General features: G+C 39.1%; 1 protein-coding gene across 23 annotated transcripts in view; it reads right to left on the minus strand.

Annotated features, from left to right (window-relative positions):
• The window catches only part of ADAM22 (ADAM metallopeptidase domain 22), a 237,791-nt gene that overhangs the window by 173,086 nt on the left and 42,341 nt on the right, over positions 1-22,364 (minus strand). The gene's annotated exons all lie outside the window — the stretch shown is intronic.

Raw genomic sequence — 22,364 nt, forward strand, 5'->3', positions numbered from 1 at the left:
GTGTGTGTGTGTGTGTGTGTGTGTGTGTGTGTGTGTGTGTGTGTGTGAGAGAGAGAGAGAGAGAGAGACAGAGAGAGACAGAGAGAGACAGAGAGAGAAAGAGCATGCAGGAGCAGGGGAGGGAGAAGAGAGAGAAGGAGACAGAGGATCTGCAGCAGACTCCGCACTGACAGCACAGAGCCCGGTGCAGAGCTTGAACTCACAAACCGTGAGACCATGACCTGAACTGAAGTCACATACTTAACAGACTGAACCACCCAAGTGCCCCTATATTGTGAACTTCCAGAATGTCATGCCTACTACCAGATCTAAAATCCCAAATAACCTGGTGTCACAGCCACGTCCCTCTTATTGCAAAACAAACTCATGGTGACTCGCTGAGTGGCCAAATTGCCATTTTCCAGCTCAATATAATACATCAGATCAAAGGAAGCTACACAGAGCCCAGGGGAATCTTCTTCAACCCAATTTGTAATAGCCAAGGTTATAGTTAAAAAAAAAAAAAAAAAAAGACACCAACAACAAAACTGTTCATAGTTTTCAGCAAAACTTGTCCAGAAGACATTACCTTTATTATAATATGAGTGAAAAGAGTTTTTAATTACTGAGAACTTCAATAAAAAGTTCATCTTGGAATATATGTAAGAGGCTAAGTGGCATATAAGTACAGGGTTGGGCTGGTGTCTGGACTATATCAAGATTATGACAAAAAATTAATGGCATGAGGTGAATGTCAGAGGGAAAAAACACTACAACAGTGGCTCTCAAACTTGAACATACATCAAAAATCACCCAGAGGGCTTATTAAAACAGTTTCTTGGGTCCCACCCATCAGAAGTTCTGATTCAGTAGGTCTGCGTGAGGTCCCTGAACGTTCCTTTCTAACAAGTTCCCAGATGATGTGGATGCTATTGGTCCAGGGATCACACTGCAAAACCACTGAACTAGTTGGTCTACGGTGAACCCCAAGTACTGGCAGTTTTTCAAACTCTCCAAATAATTGTAATATGCAGCCATAGTTGAGATCACTGAGGAAAGCTGAGGAAAGCTGTTAACAAGAAAGACAGTAATGTAGAAACTGATTTTGAATAGCTAGGATAATCGTGGAGGGAAGATGTTCTTGGGGGAGTGGGTTTGCAGACTAGTTTATGGCCTTCGAGAAGAGCCCTTTTGGACATCGAAATGTCCAGCTCTTCTGGGCATTGCTCAGTAGCAATCAATGGCACACATGAGGGAAAACCCTAACCCTCTCCATCAAGACACTGTAATTCCCAAGATAATTTTTGCAGAGGAAGGAATAAATCCACATCTGTTATTTCTCTAAAATCTTCTGGTATTCATATCCATAACCATGTGTTACTGGTTAACTAAAAGGCCTTTAAAAAAACACTGCCAAAGGGCTGTTTCAAAGCCACTTTACTACTTAGGCTTTAGAGACTATCTATGCACATGATAATTTTTATTTGAAGAAGTTTGTGTAATTATGCACTTTAAATGCAAAGTACACAGCAAAGTGATAACTGGGGTTTTCTGTGATGTCTATTAAGCTTTGTTTTCTACTAGAATCTGGACCAAGCCTTAGAAGAGGAAACAGAATGGGATCACAGCCAGAAAAAAATATTTTTTTAAGAAGAGATATGAATTAGATCCACATCAATATTAGATCTAGAGAGGCAAAAAGTAATGGGGCAAAAAGATTACTCAAGTGACAATGGATACCTGATCTCCACAAAGTCTGGCTGAAGAATGACAATCAACCATTGTCACTATGGAATTCACTTTAATTAATAAAATACTACTCAAATAATTTTTGTGAAAAGAGGAGGAGTTTTTCTTACTATGTTACTGTATATCAGGAAACTGAGAATCTTTCATTGTTAAAATGATTTTTGTTCTTCCTCTAAATGATTAATTGTGTGAGTATTCGGAATCTCTCAGTCAAGTCTGGTGTATATTTGGGTTCATGGGCCCTAATTATCCTTTGACTAGGGCTAATTCTGTGTAGATCATGCTTTTTGTGCAGTAAGATTTAAGAGATTTCACAGTGCTCAAAACTGTTCCCTGTCTTCCTAGCTGGACTGAAATACCAACATTTAGTCAATCCACTGAGTTACTCCTAAGGGGCAGGAACACCTCTAAAAAGTCACATATATAGACCAAGAAGGGGACTAGAAAAAGCCAACACACAAGCATGGACTAATTCATCAGTGAACAGGTGATTAACAGGACAAAGTTAGTTAAGTGACCACCCAACAGGGCAGGACAGATTGCACATGATGGGTAAGATGGTGGAAGGGGCAAAGCAATGCTGAAAACGCCTGAGGCATACTGACTTCCTTACAGAGGGAAGCTACTGGCTCAGGTGGGGTCCAGAGCCTGGCAGCTGGAAGGCTAATAATGCCTAAGACTATTCTTGGGCAACCAGACATTCAATACTTCTAATCTGATTATTCAGCTACTTAGGGCAAAAGTTACTAAAATGAGAAAAAATTAAAGCAATTTATTACAGGGTCTCAGTGGATATGGATAATAAGATATATATAGGATTATCAAAACCAACTAATAAAATCCAGTAAGAATTCCTAGGTTTTACTGTCTCATGACACATTACTTTTTGGTAATGGGAGCTTCTCTTGGCTCAAGTAGAAAGGGTGTGCATTTAGAAGACCAGAAGGTTCTGATTTCAGCAAGTCTGTGGAATGAACTCAGCAGCAGTATTACGATATAGCACTGCAATCTATTCTTTGAAGGTCACCTTCAATAAATAAGTTCTTTCTTTGGCAGACCTTCTTGGCTATCTCTCTAATATCTACCCCACATGGCACTAGCTAACAGAATCCAGAATGGGTCAGATAGCCTACCTTCTCCCATGAGACAGGGGGAAGATGAACTCACCCCACTTCCAGAATGATCCTGATTAGTATTAACAAATCACAGAGATACCTTCACCTTTGCCAAAGACTAGGTTAGCAGAAGATTTGACCCAGTTCTGGCCAACAAGACTTTGGAAATTTCAGTTTAAAGGTTTCATGATTTGCTACAATGAAAAGGAGGAGAGGTGGTCTTTTTGGCTCTTCTGGACACGAGAATGGCAAGCTTCAAAGCTAGAGTCACAGAGGCTGGAGCTGCCCAGCCTCTGGATTTATAGTTATGTGAGATTATCTTCTATTATGTAAGACTCTTTGACTTTCACTTTTAGCCCATAGCATCCTAACTAATTTATTACCAAAATGTGCTATAAGAAAACAATTTCACAGTACCATAAGAAAATCACCACCTATGGTAGAGTTAAAAAGTAATACTACCTATGTGAGTCAGGAATTATTTTGAAAATCAAAACCACTAATAAAAGAAAACTTATTAAGTAACTCAAAACAGGTTTTTACCAGGTTTTTGTTTTCATGATTAATCAAATTTCCATACTACCATCAAAGTTTTCTTTCACACTACTGATTTTAAGACTTAAGTCATGTAAAAACTTTGACAGTCCTCCACTACCAATCACATAAAGTCCACATTCCTTGGTCTAGCAATGCAAGACCTCACCTAGTTAAGCCCCAGCCTAATGAAGCAACTTGGCCTCCTAGCCTTCTTTGGCTCTCTGAACTTGATACAACTCTGCCCAGAGCACTTTCACATCACCATATCATTGTTCTGTCCCTTTTCTCTGTTTTACAAAATCCTTGCCCTCATAAAATATTACATGGTTTAAAATTCAGGAAGAAAAATATTTTCTCTGTGACGTGTTCCCAGAACACTGGCAAAACTGTTCATTCTCTCCCTGGATTATACAACTAGAAACGGCTTTGATCAGCTTCCATTGTACATCACTGTATAGGTCTTGTTTCCTCCACATGGACAAAAATACCTTGAACAAAAAGATCATTTCTCTGATCTCAGTTAAATCGGATTAGGGCATACAGATCTCAATCAAATCTTTTCGTTGGAAGAGAAAAAGACATTAAGAATTTTACTTTGGGTAGGGAAACAAATATAGTTCTCTTTTAATTGACTGTTTCAACTCCATTGTTTCTTCAAATTCCTATTACCTCAACCCCCACATACGGTTAACTACCATGATATTCTGAAAACAGCCATATCTGAGATCCTATATTTTGCTTAATTTAATTGTTATGTTTAAGGTAATCCTCCCCCAAAACAAGTAATTAAAATACTTTTGTCACTGATTCATGCATTGGTTCAACATTTGATTAAAAATAAGAGTAAGTGATAGCTGTCAGTCTTGGGTTTTAACGAGATGATAATGCAATACAACTGAAATATTAATAAGATGATAGGGGCGCCTGGGTGGCTCAGTAGGTTGAGTGTCTGACTTCGGCTCAGGTCATGATCTCACAGCTCATGAGTTCGAGCCCCACATCGGGCTCTGTGCTGACAGCTCAGAGCCTGGAGCCCGCTTTGGATTCTGTGTCTCCCTCTCTCTCTGCCCTCCCCTGCTCATGCTCTTGCTCTCTCGCTCTCTCTGTCAAAAATAAATAAACATTAAAAAAAATTTTTTATAGATGATAATGACATAAAATTGAAATAGCAAAATAACAAGTATCATAAACTAGTCACCATACAAAAACAGAAATCTGTTATAAAGTTAAAAGTGAACCTGGTTGTTCCATATGAAAGAAAGCCTTCTTGTTGTCCCAGAAAGCAAAGAAGCCCTTAAATATTAATGGGGTCATTAATATGTCAAAGGGACACAGGAGCCAAAATGAAAGGGCTCCCACGAGCCAACTTTGGGACAATTTGAACATCATAAAGAGTAATAACTAATTGAATGAAAACATTGCATAAATAAAAATCCACAAGTCCATCCTACATTCCAATTTTTTTAAAGAGAGAGAGAGAGATGTACCTTTGTGTTTAGGGATGCATAAATAGGTGATAAAACTATAAAGAAAATCACTGAAATGATTATCAGAAAAGTCAGGGTGGTTGTTTCTACTGTTAGGGAAGGAGAGAGCATGCTACAGATTTGGAGAACACTGGTAACATTCCATACCTGGGTAGTGGTTAAACTGATATTCTCTTTATATTTTATACTTATTCATAGGTATTATTTGGACTATTCTATATATATGTATATACATTTCAACATTTTTTTATATTATTTCTTTTTTGAGGAACAGAGACACAGTGTGAGCGGGGAAAGGCAGAGAGAGAGGAAGACACAGAAACTGAAGCAGGTTCCAGGCTCTGAGCTGTCAGCACAGAGCCCAATGCGGGGCTCGAACCCACGAACCACAAGATCATGACAGAAATCAGACACATAACCCACTGAGCCACTCAGGCACTCTCTACATTTCAATATTTTAAAAACACTTAAAATAAATAAAAGTTTTAATCAGTCACAATGTAAAAACATAAAACTAGCCAACAAGGGTTGGTGTCTGCACAAAATTTTTCAATAAATATTTCCAGAAAACGGTATCCTTTAAAAAAAAAAAAAAAAAGTAGTCTTCACACCCAGCATAGAGCCCAATGTGAGGCTTGAATTCATGACCCTGAGATCAAGACTTGAGCTGAGATCAAGAGTCAGATGCTTAATCAACTGGGCCACCCAGGCTCCCCAAATTTAAATTCTTTTTGTCAACTTTCCTTTCTTTCCCTTTTTTCCCCCCTAAACTAATCATTTGGCAAAAAAAAAAAATCAGGATTAAAAATTATTTAAGAACACTGGGCATTAGGGGCACCTGGGTGGCTCAGTCGGTTAAGCGTCTAACTTTGGCTCAGTCATTATCTCATGGTTCATGGGTCTGAGTCCTGTGTCAGGCTCTGTGCTGACAGTTTGGAACCTGCTTTGGATTCTGTGTCTCCCTCTCTCTCTGCCCCTCCCCCACTCACGCTCTCTATCAAAAATAAACATTAAAAATTTTTAAAAATTAAAAAATAATAAAAGAAACACTGGGTGTTATATGAAGTGTTGAATCACTGTACTGTACACCTAAAACATACTACACTGTGTGTTAACTAACTGGAATTTAAATAAAAACTTAGGGGTACCTGGCTGGTTCAGTTGGTAGAAGGTGCAACCCTTGATCTCGGGGTTGTAAGTTCGAGTTCCACATTGGGTGGAGAAGTTACTTAAAAATTTTTAAACATATGGCATCTGTCTTTCTCTGTATGACTTATTTCACTTAGCATAACACTCTCCAGGGAGAGAGCCAAAACATAAGAGACTCTTAAAAACAGAACAAACTGAGGGTTGATGGGAGGTGGGAGGGAGGGGAGGGTGGGTGATGGGTATTGAGGAGGGCACCTTTTGGGATGAGCACTGGGTGTTGTATGGAAACCAATTTTACAATAAATCTCATATTTAAAAAAAATTTTTTTAATAAATACATAAAAACTTTTAAAAACTTGTGAGAGGGTGCTTGTCTCAATCAGTAGAGCATGCAACTCTGGACCTCAGGGTTGTGAATTCAAGTCCCATGTGGAGCACAGAGCTTACTTAAAGTAAAAATTAATAAATAAATAAATAAATAAATAAATAAATAATAAATTGTGAGGCATATCACATGATTCCCTGTTTATGTTGCATCAAATAAAGTAGGGTTATAAAATACAAAACTGAATAGAGTAATTGTTTTACATTATTCCTATTGAATAACCTCAGCTCTAGAGCTTGTTGAAATACCTACTTCACATATAAGTAAGTCAAATATGAAAAAGATATATGTGTATATGTGTGAATAATTATGAAACACAATGATGATTTAAATAAAGTTCAACCTTAGGTGTTTTTATATATGCACTAAAAAAAAATGAGTTATCTAAGCTTTCCATCTGTTTCTATTTAATAAACATGCAAACTTTCCATAATTGTTTTCTTCCAAAAGATGTTTTGATTAAACAGCCCATTCATAAATGAAAGCCTAATGGTATGTCGTAAGTTCATTGAAATATCCTACATCATATACTTAACCTTAAAGAACCAAACTTAAAATCCCATGCGAAAATGCATCTGTTTAAGGGGTAAAGCTTGACTGTTTGTAACTTTTGACTCTGGAAATAAAGCATAAGCTAACAGCAAGATTAATCATTCATTTGCTAATTATTCTTCCCTTGGGACAAGAGAAAGCAAATAAAAAGAATGGATTTATTTTAGGGAAAAATCTTTTTTTTTTCTCTTTTGCACTATGGTCTCTCTTTTATTTTTTTTTTAAGTTTGCTTATTTAAGTAGTTTGAGAGAGAGAGAACATCAGCAGGGGAGGCGCAAAGAAAGAGAATTCCAAGCAGGCTCCACACTGTCAGCATAGAGCCCAACGCAGGGCTTGAACCCATGAATCATGAGATAATGACATGAGCCAAAACCGAGAGCTGGAAGCTTAACCGAATGAGCCACCCAAGCACCCCACTATAGTCTCTTTTATTTTTCTTTAAAATTTTTTTAATGTTTTTATTTATTTTTGAGAGACAGCAAGAGACAGAGCAGGAGCAGGGTAGGGGCAGAGAAAGGAGACACAGAATCTGAAACAGGCTCCAGGCTCTGAGCCTTTAGCACAGAGCCTGATGCAAGGTTGATTCAAACTCACAAAACCATGAGATCATGAACTGAGCTGAAGTTGGACGCTTAACTGACTGAGCCACCCAGGCGCCCTTATAGTCTCTCTTTTAAAAGAATATACAGGGAGGGGCGCCTGGGTGGCTCAGTCAGTTAAGCGTCCAACTTTGTTCAGGACATGATCTCTCAGTTCACGAGTCAGAGCCCGCACTGGGCTTTGTGCTAACAGCTGGGGGCCTGAAGCCTGCTTCAGATTCTGTGTCTCCCTCTCTGTCTCTGACCCTCTCCTGCTTGTCCTCTCTCTCTCTCAAAAATAAATAAACATTAAAAAAAAAAAAAAAGAGGGCGCCTGGGTGGCTCAGTCGGTTAAGTGTCCAACTTCAGCTCAGGTCATGATCTTGTGGATTGTGGGTACGAGCCACCCACCCCCCACCCCCATCCCCATCGATGGGCTTTGTGCTGACAGCTCAGAGACTGGAGCCTGCTTCAGATTCTGTGTCTCCCTCTCTCTCTGCCCCTCTCCCACTCACACTCTATCTCTCTCTCTGAAAAATAAACATTAAAAAATATTTTTTTTAAAGAATATACAGGGAAAGCAAAAATCTCTACACTAAGACTAAGAAGAAGTTATCTATAACTCTTATTTTATCATGTCTACTGGAGAGGGAAATGTATGCCTGAATTGAAGAGGCCCATCTGCTGTTTTAACCATTGCTAAAAAGGGCTGTTGATCCTCTGAGAAGCAGAGGAGGAGAAAAGAGCAAGGCAGCTCAAAGAATAACCTCCAGAAAGACCGCAAATGTCTTATGCTTGTATTGGCCTTACCTCTCCAACACGTCTGAGTAGGATAAAACTGAAGTTACTATGAGTTCAGTTACCACAAGGTTTTCTTAAAATAAAATATGTAGAGATTACTTGAATTTAAATATTCAATTCATACGTAAATGCCCTGCCATAAACATTAATCTAATGCATATCCTACCATAAGAGAAGTCTTCTAGGGGCGCCTGGGTGGCTCAGTCGGTTGAGCATCCGACTTCAGCTCAGGTCACGATCTCACGGTTCGTGAGTTCAAGCCCTGCATCAGGCTCTGGGCTGATGGCTCAGAGCCTGGAGCCTGCTTCCAATTCTGTGTCTCCCTCTCTCTCTGCTCCTCCCCCATTCATGCTCTGTCTCTGTCTCAAAAATAAATAAAACATTAAAAAAAATTTTTTTAAATAAAAATAAAAAAAAGAGAATTCTCCTAATTTTCTTCCTTGCAAGAGCAAGGGATACACCCCAAAATATGGGAATACAGTTATGCAAAAGGTCCTGCACAGGGTTATTCCAGCATAGTCCTTACAGAGGAGCATTCCGGTTGTAGGAGGGCTAACAACACTGACTCCATCTTTGGCCCTCCATCTTGTTCATGCCCATGCAGTGACCTCCCTCAGGACTATGTGTTCTAGGCCCTGTGGAAGTTAATGTATGCCCTGACTAGAATGTGGGGAGGCTTGTTCTGATCTTCCCTAGAAAGGAGCACATAACAGGCCACTTCAAGCAACTAGTAGAGATCATCTGGGGCACAGAAGGTGCCACTTCAGGCAACTAGCAAAGACAACTGGCATACAAAAGACCCTACTTGAGATAATTAGTTACATCTTCTGGCACACAGGATGGCACCACTTTAGATAACCACTCAACAGCCCACCACCATGCCCCTTGCTCTATGAAAGCTGGGGATTAAGGTCCGGACTAAAGGAGAATTGCAGAGAAGAGCTGTGTACAGCCTGGATCATCTGTCCACCCAATCCCCCCTCATCAGTAAGGTACCCTGAATAAAACTCTGTCTAACCATTACGGAGCGACTTCCTTCATTCTTTTGATCTCATAGTGCCTTCTCAGTATCAGAGGATATGGTACTGACCCTCTTCTACCTCCTTTTTTTTTAATGTTCATTTGTTTATTTTGAGAGAAAGAGAGAGATGTGTGGGGGAGGAGCAGAGAGAAGTAGAAAGAGAATCCCAAGCAGGCTCCATGCTGTTAGCGCAGAGCCTGACTCAGGGCTCAATCCCATGAACCGTGAAATCATGACCTGAGCAGTTCCCACGAACTGTGAAATCACGATCTCAGCCGAAATCTAGAGTTGGATGCTCAGCTGACTGAGCCACCCAGGCTCCCTACCTCCTCCACCTTCTAACACCAGTGCCTTTCTCTCAAATCCCCCAGCTTTATAACAGGCACCCATGTATAATTCCTCCCAGCTACTGTTCATACAATTCCAACCGGCCACCATGCTGCAACAATATTTATGACCCCTCCCTCCCTATCATCGCACCATGTTTCCATTCCTTGCTGCCTCTGCATTTTTACCCCATGATTCTGGGACCATTTCCTTGAAATGGTCTTTATCTGATCTTTATCCTCTCCCACTTTCAGCAAAAGCCTTAAGCCTCTGTAAAATGTTTAATGACCAGGCCATTCATATTTCTTTGTTTCTTAGTATAGCATGCCTAGCACTATCACTTCTAGGTATTAGAAGTCAAAACTCTTTGGTTTTAGACAAAATAAAAGAATCACCAAAGAATAATATGGCCACACTCCCTGACAACGGTTATAGCTAACACTCATGGGACAAGCATGTAAAGTATAACCTTCCACATCAGATCTCATTGGCTGAGAGCCTATGCCAAGAGCTGAAGCATGAGAAAATATACACATATTCACAATGAGTGGTAACAAGCTGATATGTACTTTTATATGAATGAGAAATGTATTTCAGAGACAAAGAGCAACAAGCCAGCTCTATGTAGATGGCATCACCTGCGGTAAAATATGTACCTTATACCCCACCCTAAAACACAGTCTTTTTTTTTTAATGCTTATTTATTTTTGAGAGAGAGACAGAGCACAAGCAGGGGAGGGGCAGAGAGAAGGGGGGAGACACAGAATCTGAAGCAAGCAAGCAAGTTCCAGGCTCTGAGCTGTCAGCATGGAGCCCAATGCGGGGCTTGAACCCACAAATTGTGAGATCATGACCTGAGCCTGAAGTCGGACACTTAACTGACTGAGCCACCCAGGTGCCTCAAACAGTCTTTACATAAAACAAATATTGCCATTAAAGAACAAGTGTCCAGTCACTCAAATTTAGTCTTTCATCTTGCAAAGATTTTGTTCACCTAATATCTTAACAGCCATATCATAAACTTAAATTTATATTAAATATGTCTAGGGAATCCAATTTATTGCACCAGCAAAATTCCCCTTAGTTGGAGTATCTACCATATCACTGCTAAATAATTTAACAGAGTTGTATAATTTGGCAACGAGGGTAAAAATAGCAGTGAACTCTTATAATTTAATCTTTGATGTGTCTCCTAATCACTGTAAAAACTCCAAAGAGTTTCTTTGCCATTATGCAAAAACATTTATTGCAAGTTTCATTACTGCACATCAAAAATATTTACTATATCCAGCAAATTACATAAATCTATAACACAGAAATATACAGTAATCATGTTAATTATAAAAATAGTATTTATGTGGTATTTTCCTTGAAACACCAAGGGCCATTAATAGTCTCAGTTATACTAAATAATTATGTAATCATTCTATTTACAATTTAAATAATATACTCATAAATGTGCTGAAATCTCGAGACTCCCTGATTAAAAAGAGAGGGGATAGTGCCAAAAACATCTCAAGGTCATATTAATCAGATGAAAGACAAAGGAGTCTGCACTAAGGCTGTACTTTTTTTTTTAAGTTTGTTTATTTACTTCGAAAAAGAGAGTGCGCGCGCGAGAGAGAGACAGAGACAGAGAGAGAGAGAGAGAGAGAGAGAGAGAGAAAGCATACACAAACAGGGGAGGGGCAGAGAGAGAGAGAGGGTGAGAGAGGATCCCAACGAGGCTCCGTGCTGTCAGCACAGAGCCCGACGCAGGGCCAGATCTCACTAAGTGAACTGCGAGATCATGACTGAGCGAAGATCAAAATGGGATGCTTAACCAGCTGAGCCACCCAAGCGGCACCCTTTCCTTTTTAAAAGAAGTTTATTGAATATACTGCAAGGGAGCAGCAGGCAGGACAGCAGAGGAGAAGCTATCTGCCAAGGCTGTACTTTTAAAAACAAACCAGAAAGAGAAAGCTTAAACAGACCAGTAATAGGAAGGTGACTCTCTGCTCAGCTCTGACCCATCTTTATAAAAGGACTGACTTGAGCCTTGCACAGCTTTCTCCCCACCCATGAGTTTGGCCGTCCAAACCCTATAAAAGGCTCCAGCCCCTACGGTCCTGTGTGCCTCTAGAACTCCTTCCAGATGCCCCCTTCAAAACAATTTTCCCGGTCTCAGCTTTAGTACTGGATGACTTTCCGGCTCTTGGCCAGGCACATCCAATGCCCCCTACCTCACCCACCATTCTCCTTTGCTATGGGCTTTGTAGTCAAGGTCTGCCCAGCTAATAATCAAGGCCATTCTAGGCTAAGCCCAGGACACTTTCTGCCTAGTGTTAGCAGTCAGAATTTAAAATGACCATCTTTCAACTTAGAACAAAAGAGCAGAAATGAAATACATTTCAGCTGTGGTATAAGAAATATCAGGTCTATATAAAATTCCTATATAAAGTGCTAATGGTAGAATCTTATCCCTTAAAAAGTGTCAGAAGTTCAATATATATTTCAAATGTAGAGTTTTATTATGAATCAAAGAGCATAAAATCATAACCATGAGAAGCATGGAGCTCCTTCCAGACTTGCAATGGACATGGAATTGAGAACCTGAAAGCTTAGCAACTATTTATACCTGACACCACTCTTCCTGTAAAACAGAACTTACAGAAAAACAGCTGTTACTGTACCATTAAAAAACCAAAAGTCCACTTTGGAAAACAGTTTAGCATTTCTCAAAACAAACATAAAACTAAATGAAAACTTAAATCCACACAAAGATTTCCACGTGAATGTTCATAGCAACATTATTCATAATTGCCAAAAACTGCAAACAACCTACATACCCGTCATCAGGTGAATGGATAGACGTAATCTATCTATATCATATATCTATAAAGGAAATAATATTCAGCAATAAAAAGGAATGAACTGTGAAGACATGCTACATCAGGGATGGACTTCAAAATCATGTCAAATAAAAGAAGCTAGACAGAAGAATGCATATTGTGTGATTCCATTTATATGAAATGTCCAGAAAAGGTAAATTTATAAAGACATAAAAAGGAGGTTAGTAATTGCCTGCAGCTGGAGACAGGAACGGGGATTAAGTTTCAATAAAAATGAGGGATCTTAGTGGAGAATTGAAAAGTGTTCTAGAGCGACCTTTGGTGGCTCAGTTGGTTAAATGTCAGATTCAGCTCAGGTTGTGATCTCACAGTTCGTGTGTTTGAGCCCTGTGGGTTGGACTCTGTGCTGACTGCACAGTGCCTGCTAGGGATTCTCTCTGTGCCCACCCCTCTCTCTCAAAAATGAATAAATAAACTTAAAAAAAAAAAAAAGAAAAGTGCTTTAAAACTGACTTATGTTGATAGTTGCACCACCCAGTAAAGTTAAATTAAAAAAAAAAAATCATTGAATTGTACACATGAAAGGGATGAATTTTATGACGTGTAAAAACGCCCCAATAAAATTGTTTTTAAAAATTGCAGGGCGCCTGGGTGGCTCAGTCAGTTAAGTGACTGACTCCAGCTCAGGTAATGATCTTGCAGTTCATCAGTTCAAGCCCTGTGTCAGGCTCTGTGCAGACAACTCAGAGCCTCAAGCCTGCTTCGGACTCTGTGTCTCCCTCTCTCTCTGCACCTCCCCCACTCACACACTGTCTCTCTCTCTCTCTCTCTCTCTCTCTCAAAAATAAATAAACATTAAAAAACAAATAAATAAAAATAAATAAATAATAATCACATTGCTTAATTTATGTGGTAAATATGTTCCTAAAAGTTTGTATATTTGAGTTTATATCTGATAAGCATAAACGAAAGCATGGAAAATGACGATATAACAACAGATATAGAAGAAATTTTAGAAGTTATTTCCTAAAAAGCATACACAAAAATATACTGATAAAACTTATGTGGACAATTCTTCAGGAAAATACAACTTCCCAAAGTTGGTTTAAAAACAAGTAGATAAATATATCGATATCCGGGGCGCCTGGGTGGCGCAGTCGGTTAAGCGTCCGACTTCAGCCAGGTCACGATCTCGCGGTCCCGGAGTTCGAGCCCCGCGTCAGGCTCTGGGCTGATGGCTCAGAGCCTGGAGCCTGTTTCCGATTCTGTGTCTCCCTGTCTCTCTGCCCCTCCCCCATTCATGCTCTGTCTCTCTCTGTCCCAAAAATAAATAAACGTTGAAAAAAAAAATTTTTTTTTAAATATATCGATATCCATCAGAAATTATCATTTATTGGGGCACCTGGGTGGTTCAGTGGGTTAAGCATCAAGTCATGATCTCACAGTTCCTGAGTTTGAGCTCTGCATTAGGCTCTCTCCTGTCAGCGCAGAGCCCACTTAGGATTCGCGGTCTCCCCCTCTCTCTCTCCCCCTCCCCTACTTACGTGCGTGTACGAGCACTCTCTCTCTCAAAAATAAACATTAGAAAAAAAGAAATGACTATTTATCAAGGACTTATCTCTTTAAAAGATTACTGGACTAGTCAAAATAAAGGTAAGGACTTTTAAACACTAAAGATATGTATGTGACTCTTATAGTCTCCAAGATAGTGTTTCAAGGAATTTTTTGTAAGTAAAAAAATTCATTTTATACAGTTTTTTTAATTCTGATACAATCTCATTCATTATTGCTGATGTAAAAATTCTAATAATAGAACAGCATATCTATTTTAGTAGTTAGTAATAGGGTACCTAAAGAGACTGGATCTTAAAATTCTACATTAGAAACTGTCTTAAAATCAGTTGTAACTTTCTAAAATAAAAACTAGAATTTGCAGTTGGGCAACTCTCCCTTTTCGGGGGAGCAGATTCCCCCAGGAAATCCTTGGGGTTCTGTGAACTCTTCAGAGAGCCTGAACCAACAGAGAAAAGCAATTACACTCTCCTCAAGGTGTTAACTGCGGTGTTTGCCCAATGTTTGCGTTTGTCTTCCTGCCCCCTTCCTGAAAACTGTCTATCCTTATCTAAGCACTGGATCAGGGGAAATAAGGAGCCAGATCGAATGCAGGAGGGCTGTACAATCCTAATCTATTCCTCACCTCACGCAGGAGTAAAGACTGTGACAAAGACATGTACTTGGTGTTCTAGGCTACAGTCATCACACATGGAATATTATTTAGAGTTGAATAAGTCATACTTTGGGAAAGATACTGTCAAGCCATGGTAGTCAAGTCAGATCATCACTCTGAGATTAGGGGTCCAATTTCACTTTCTGAGAGTAGATGTCCCCAGTGCTTTTCACACTGAAACAGAACGTATGGTGCCTTGGACCAGAGAAAAAAAGAACCTGCCCTTTTCTCTGCCTATCTCTAAGTAGAGGCTATAGCTGTCCCCTCCTACTATGGTGGCAATGACTCCACAAGAAGGCCTGTGGGTGGGTTTGGACCCGTGGGTACTTGGAATGACCACTCCTGGCAGATGTCAGCAGTCTTCACTGGTGGAGGGCAGCTGTGCCCAGCAGGGCAGCTGTCATGAGAGTCACTGCAGGAGATCTATCAGAGGCAGGAATGGAGGGGCAAGGTAAAAGACAACAACAAATCTCCTAAATGGTTGAGGAACACACTTGGAGACAGAGGTAACTTATAGCAGAAAAGCCCGTAAGGGCTTATGTCATAGTAATTTAGATAAAAACAGGAGGTATAATTCCATTCTGTAGTCACAACTAGAAAGGCCAGCAACATATGGGCTACAACGATGAATTATGCAACATGATAAAGTTGTCAAATAAGAACATCAATATGTTCACTCAAATTGACTAGAAAGGGGTTCAATAAAGTCCAATACTGTTTCCCTTAAAAAAAAAACTTATTATACAAGATATAGGATATTGCTTTAACATAATAAAGACTAGCTCTCAAAAATCAACAATCAACATTCTACTTAACAGTGAATACAAGACATATTCCCATTCCCAAAAGAACCAAAACATGGGGCGCCTGGGTGGCTCAGTCAGTTAAACATCCAACTTTGGCTAAGGTCATGATCTCACAGTTCGTGAGTTCAAGCCCCATGTCGGGCTCTGTGCAGACAACTCAAAGCCTCAAGACTGCTTCGGACTCTGTGTCTCCCTCTCTCTCTGCCCTTCCCCTGCTTGTGCTCGCTGTCTCTCTCTCTCTCTCTGTCAAAAATAAACAAACATTAAAAAAAAAAGAAAGAACCAAGACAAAAATGCTATTATTACCAAATAATAGAGTTCAGGAACTTCTAGATAAAGCATTAAGATGGGCAACAGTAATATGAAGTAACACTTTGGAAAGAAAAAACTTTTATAATTCTCCAGTAATGTTATTGTCAAACTAGAAAATCCAAGAGAAACAAATAAAAAGCACTAGCAACATTAAAGAAATTAACAAGGTATGCAAATCAGTGACTTTCCTAAATATCATTAATAACTAAATTACAAAACATGGAAAGATATCCACAGTAGCAACAAAGACCACAATTCCTATGAAAAGGTTCTACATGAAATGTGCAGAACCTGTAAAAACCAAAGTACTAAATTTTACTGAGAGACAAAATAGATGCTTAAATAAAAAAAAAAAAAAAAAACACAATGGTATTGGATGGAAAGAATAAGTACCTATAAAAACATGTACTTTTCCCAAATTAAAATAGAGATCTAGTGACAGTTCAATTAAAATTCCAAAAGGAGATTGACAAAGTTAGTATAAATTTCCATATTAGAAAAGGCAAAAATATCTAAGAAAGTTTACAAAAGAAAACTAATGAGAGATTTTTCTATACTAGATATTAAAACATTTATAAAGCTACAACAAATAGTATGAGGATACCAGGCCAAAAAATTAATGAATAGATCTTCAGAAGAAATCGGTTTGGGAAGACATTAAAATATACAATAACTAAATATGATTAATAAAGGATCATAAGTTAGTGGAGAAAGGAGTCAATAATGCAAGATCATGGTGTGGGGAAAACCAGGAGTCTATGCCTGTCATCCAAAGTCTTTTCTGTCTCTATGAGACCCTATATAATCTGGGTCCTGCTATCTTGCCAACCTCATTAATTTTTAAGATTTTTTTTACTTATTTTGAGAGAAAGATAGAAAGCAAAAAGGGGAGGGGGCAGAGAGAGAGGGAGACAGAATCCCAAGCAGGCTCCGTGCTATCAGCAGAGAGCCCGATGTGGGGCTTGAACTAGCTGAACTAGCCGCAACCAAGAGTCAGACGCTTATCAGACTAAGCCACCTAGGCACCCCAAGCACCCATCACTTATTTTTATTCACAATGTACATAAAGCATAGTTAAGGAAATGAGACTTCCAGACCTAACTCCAATTGGATTCATACCCTGTTTTTTGTCCATTGGGATTTCTACTTTCCCTGCAAATTCAAAAGTGCTAGCAGAAAGCAATCAAGAGGTGACTGATTGGCAAATGATTAGAAGGTGACTAATTGGCTAAATGAGAGAAGACAAAACTGGACTTGACCATTTGAACAGAATTTGGATGTTCCTTGTCTGACCCTGTTCCTGCTTCTCCCCCTCCCCCTACCCACATCTCTACACCACCTCCCACTTGGCATGGGCAACCCCATCTGCTGACAGCTCCCCACCTCCCTCCTGTCACATAGGGAAAAATGCCACTGATAAAAGGATCTTCAGTTATAGAAAATATTTTTGTTGTTATCAGAATTTTAAAAATGAGAGAATATGTAAAATACAGTCAAAACTTAGAAACAGGATCATCTGAAATCTGTGAACTGTACCACAGAATCCCCTTCCAAAAACAGGCTATAAAAGATGGGTTCTCTTCCTAATTATATGTTTCACATCCTAAAACAACTAACCATATCCATGTGGAGTATTTGCTTCTTTGTGGGGTGTGTAGGGATGGGTATGTGGGTGTGTATGGGTGCAGGTGTGGGTGTGCCTACACATGTGTGATTTGTGTTGTCAGGGCACCTGTTGTAAAAGGATCAAGGAGTATGGAAAAGAAATTTTTTCAAAATTTGTGCAATGCTTTGGGCAGTTTAATCATTCACTTTTTGAAGAACAGGAGAGAGACTTATAGGAAAAGACCTGGCTTGAATGAATTGCTCCAATAACACATATGTAATATATATTATGTACTATTATATATAGAGTGTGTGTGTATACACACACACACACACACACACACACACACACACACGTATATACAGTATTACATATGTGGTATAAAATATCTTCATTGAGTCTTCTTCTTTCCCAGAAATGTTTCACCAGTCACTGATCTCTGGAAAGGTCCAATGTGGCCTCAGGACCAGTTTGACCAGGCTAGACCATAGGTTTGGGTTTTTTTTTTAATTGATCTGTCCTAAAGAGTGAAATTTCACAACTGTGTGACCCCATGAAAGAACTAAAAATCGCTCGACAAAACAGGAACTGGCTGTGCTTTTCATTTTTAACCATATTCTATATTCCTTATCTGCCTTTTGTAGAAATTACAACTTAAAGGTTGAACTCTTGCATAATTTTGTTATAGATAATTCTGTTTACTGAACAGTCAGAAGGAATATTATGTAATGATACTTTTCCTTCCACTCCAATCTAAAAATATGTATTATTGGATCTAATCTGCAACTGGAATCCAGCTACACAGAGACTTATTTAATTTGCCTCCAGTTTAAAACAAATAAACAAAAAACTCCACCGGTTCCACAACCCTAGAATTGCCTCATAAGAAAAATAATTTTTGAAGAGCATATTCAATTTTTCACCTTCCTGCTCCTTAATCAACACAACCACAAGGCAATATATAAACTTAAACCATGAATTAAAAACATTCTTCACAAAAATAAGAAAAAAAAACTTGGTATCAAATCATCCTGGCTCTTATAGCATAAAGAAATCAGCTGTGTGCAACCCATATGTAATATAGATCCCAGAACAAAAAAAAAAAAAAAAAAAAAGGACTTCACATATTCCTCAGCCCAGGAACCTCCATTTATGTTATTATCTTCTACTCTGTACTTCTTGCAATTTTAAATTTCCATTGTAGTAAGAGGAAAAATGCCCAATGGAGATTCTTGCCAGTATTTCCAAAGAAATTCTGCTTTACCCTTAGTACTCCAAAGTATTCATGCTCTGATAAGTATGGCCATATGTGTTTCGCCTTTAGGAAGAGAATGTTTTGGGGCTGAGATTTCTCCAAAGGAAGTGAGGTAGTTTAGGGCAGAATGGACAGGAAAACATATCATTTCTTTGAGAACTGATAATCAAGGCTTTACAACTGTCAGGAACCAGAAACTGAGGCTGGGTTATCCACAGGAATAGTGATTTAAAGGAGGAATGTGAGGGAATTTCTACATCTACGTCACTCCCTCAACTTATGCTATTAAATTTTTCTTATGTTAAAAAAATTAAATAGGGGTGCCTGGGTGGTTCAGTTGGTTGGGTGTCCAACTTCGGCTCAGGTCATGATCTCACAGCTCGTGAGTTCGAGCCCCACATTGGGCTCTGTGCTGACAGCTCAGAGCCTGTAGCCTGCTCCAGATTCTGTGTCTCCCTCTCTCTCTCTCTACCCGCTCATGCCCTCTCTCTGTCTCAAAAATAAATGAACATTTAAAAAAAAAATTTTAAGAAAATAAAATAAATTTAATAAAATTTAAAAATAAAGGAGGGATAGGAAAGAGTCATTGAAACAGAAACGTAGGAATCTGACTTTCCAAATCACACCTATATACAGATGCTCAGCTTTTGGGAGCTAGTCCCAAACACTTAATCTCTGGATCTTTTTTGCTATTTGCCTTCTCCCCAGTTGATAGCCTCCATCCTTTATCTGGTCTTCCCTGTGTCCTGCAAATTCCAGGGAATTCCAATGTCTGGCTTCTAAGTCTATATAGCTTCCCAGCCTGGAATTTAGTATCCATTCTATGCTAAGGAGACACCAAGGAAGGAAAGAAAATTCCTGCCCTCAAGGTGCTTATACTCTAGTGAGAGGAAGAAGACAATAAACAAAGTAAGTAATTAAAATACAGAATATTAATTCACCATATGACAATGCTGGTGTGGCTAAACTTTGTGATGTGCAAAAATGATGATATCATGTGAGACAACCTATATACTAAATGGTGATGAATATTATGTTTTAAAAAATGAAGCAGGGGAGCAGTGCCTGAGTGGCTCAGTCAGTTAAGCATCCAACTTCAGGTCATGATTTCATGGTTCATGGGTTCAAGCCTCGTGTCAGACTCTGTACTGACAGCTTAGAGCCTGGAACCTCTTCAAATTCTGTGTCTACCTCTCTCTCTGCTCCTCCTCTACTCGTACTCTCTCTCTCTCAAAAATAAACATTAAAATAAAACAAATAAAACAAAACTAAATTAAATTAAATTAAATTAAATTAAATTAAATTAAATTAAATTAAAAATGAAGCAGGGGAGAAGAATAGGTAGTAGGCTCGATAAAAGAGTGAGAGCAGAGAGGGTTACAATTTAAAATTGGGCAGGGGCGCCTGGGTGGTTCAGTTGGTTGAGCGTCTGGCTTCGGCTCAGGTCATGATCTCATGGTTTGTGAGTTCAAGCCCCGTGTCAGGCTCTGTGCTGACAGCTCAGAGCCTGGAGCCTGCTTCGGATTCTGGATCTCCCTCTCTCTCTCTCTGCCCGTCCCTAACTCGTGCGCGCGCGCTCTCTCTCTCAAAAGTAAATAGCCCCTCCCCCACTCGTGCTCTGTCTCTCTCTCTCTCTCTCTCAAAAGTAAATAAACATTGGGGTGCCTGGGTGGCTCAGTCGGTTAAGCAGCCGACTTCGGCTCAGGTCATGACCTCGCGGTCCATGAGTTCGAGCCCCGCGTCGGGCTCTGTGTTGACAGCTCACAGCCTGGAGCCTGTTTCAGATTCTGTGTCTCCCTCTCTCTCTGACCCTCTCCCGTTCATGCTCTCTCTCTGTCTCAAAAATAAATAAACGTTAAAAAAAAAAAGTAAATAAACATTAAAAAAAATTTTTTTAAATAAAATGGGGCTATCCATTTCCAAGTGGTACACTTATGTGACACCGTTTTTGCTACTTTATCATTATTCTTTTAAGGAGCATGCATTCCTTTATACTGAGTTTTTAAAAACTTTAGAATATGAAAGTTGCCGAAAAAACGCAATAAGTAACTTAAAAATGTAAATTTTAGGGCATTTACATCAAGCAGGAATATAAGATACAAATCATATTAACAGAGTCTTATGCTCTATGAAACTAGGTTAAATACCTGGTATAAAGTGTGGTAGAAAGGCTTTAATTATATATGTTCTAAGCCACTGATTTTAAAAACAAGCAACAAACTGTATTTTAATGAGCATAGTAGAAATATAGTTTATGTTACATTTTTAAAAATTTATGTTACATTTTTAAAATGTACATGATCAAAGAACAAACAACTCCCATTAATGGATCACCCAAATAGTCAATCTAACACAATGCTTTTCAGATTTGTTTGTGAACTACAAAAATGTGGGGAGAGACGAGAAAAACTTACAAGAGGTAGCTATGAGACAGCCTAATAAAAAAATAAACTAGGGGCTCGTGGGTGGCTCAGTCAGTTAAGCATCTGACTCTTGGTTTAGGCTTAGATCATGATCTCCCAGTGTCGTGGGATAGAGCCCAGAGTTTGGGGTCTGAGCTAACAGTGTGGAGACTACTTAGGATTCTCTCTCCCCCTCTCTCTCTCCGCCTCTCCCCTGCTTGTTCTCTCTCTCTCTCTCTCTCTCTCTAAAAAAAAAAAACAAAAAAAAAACAAAAAAAAAACAAAAAAAAATCTAATACACGGCTTAAACATTAATATAACACAAATGATATTATCAAAATTTATGACGTTGCAATAAATTCCATAAAAACCAGGATCCTAGTAAGACTAATTATTAAGTTAATCCATTGGACATGGCCTGGAATCTAAAAGGAAGACATGAATTCTCCTCCTGAATACTGAGTGATCTAGCTCAAGAATCTAACAGTTATACATAGTGCCCATTCCCCAAAAGAAATCTAAACCAGCAATGCTCAACAGAACCGTTTGCCGTGATGGAAATGTTCTGCCTTGTCCAATAAGGTAACCACTAGGCATGGATGGCTATTGAACACTTCAAATGTGGCTAATAAAACTGAAAAACAGAATTTCCAAAATTATACCATACTTACAGAATAATAGCAGGGTACCTACATCTCACAGAAACGGACTCCCAAATCAAAGCATCTAATGCCATTATTAGGAGTCACACATCATGCAGCCAGTCCTTTGAATCACTGAGCAAAAAAAGTAACTCTTTTCTGCTCTTCTTAAAGAGGATGTGTTAATACCCTAAATATTATTTTCACAATTTACTGCCATTCATAGGAACTTAGGTCACATATATTCTTATGCAAAATATTGGAGTAAGTCCTGCCCTCCACTCTACCTTCTCAAATCTGTTACAGCTGTTCAATTTTAAATGAATATCCATTTCCTGTCATTTGTCAGACTTTATAACTTAAAGTCAATAGAGGGGCGCCTGGGTGGCGCAGTCGGTTAAGCGTCCGACTTCAGCCAGGTCACGATCTCGCGGTCCGTGAGTTCGAGCCCCGCGTCAGGCTCTGGGCTGATGGCTCAGAACCTGGAGCCTGTTTCCGATTCTGTGTCTCCCTCTCTCTCTGCCCCTCCCCCGTTCATGCTCTGTCTCTCTCTGTCCCAAAAATAAATAAACGTTGAAAAAAAAAATTAAAAAAAAAAAGTCA

Source organism: Herpailurus yagouaroundi, unplaced genomic scaffold (assembly GCF_014898765.1).
Source record: "Herpailurus yagouaroundi ecotype Mexico unplaced genomic scaffold, PumYag 100, whole genome shotgun sequence".
NCBI classification, from domain to species: Eukaryota; Metazoa; Chordata; class Mammalia; order Carnivora; family Felidae; genus Herpailurus; species Herpailurus yagouaroundi.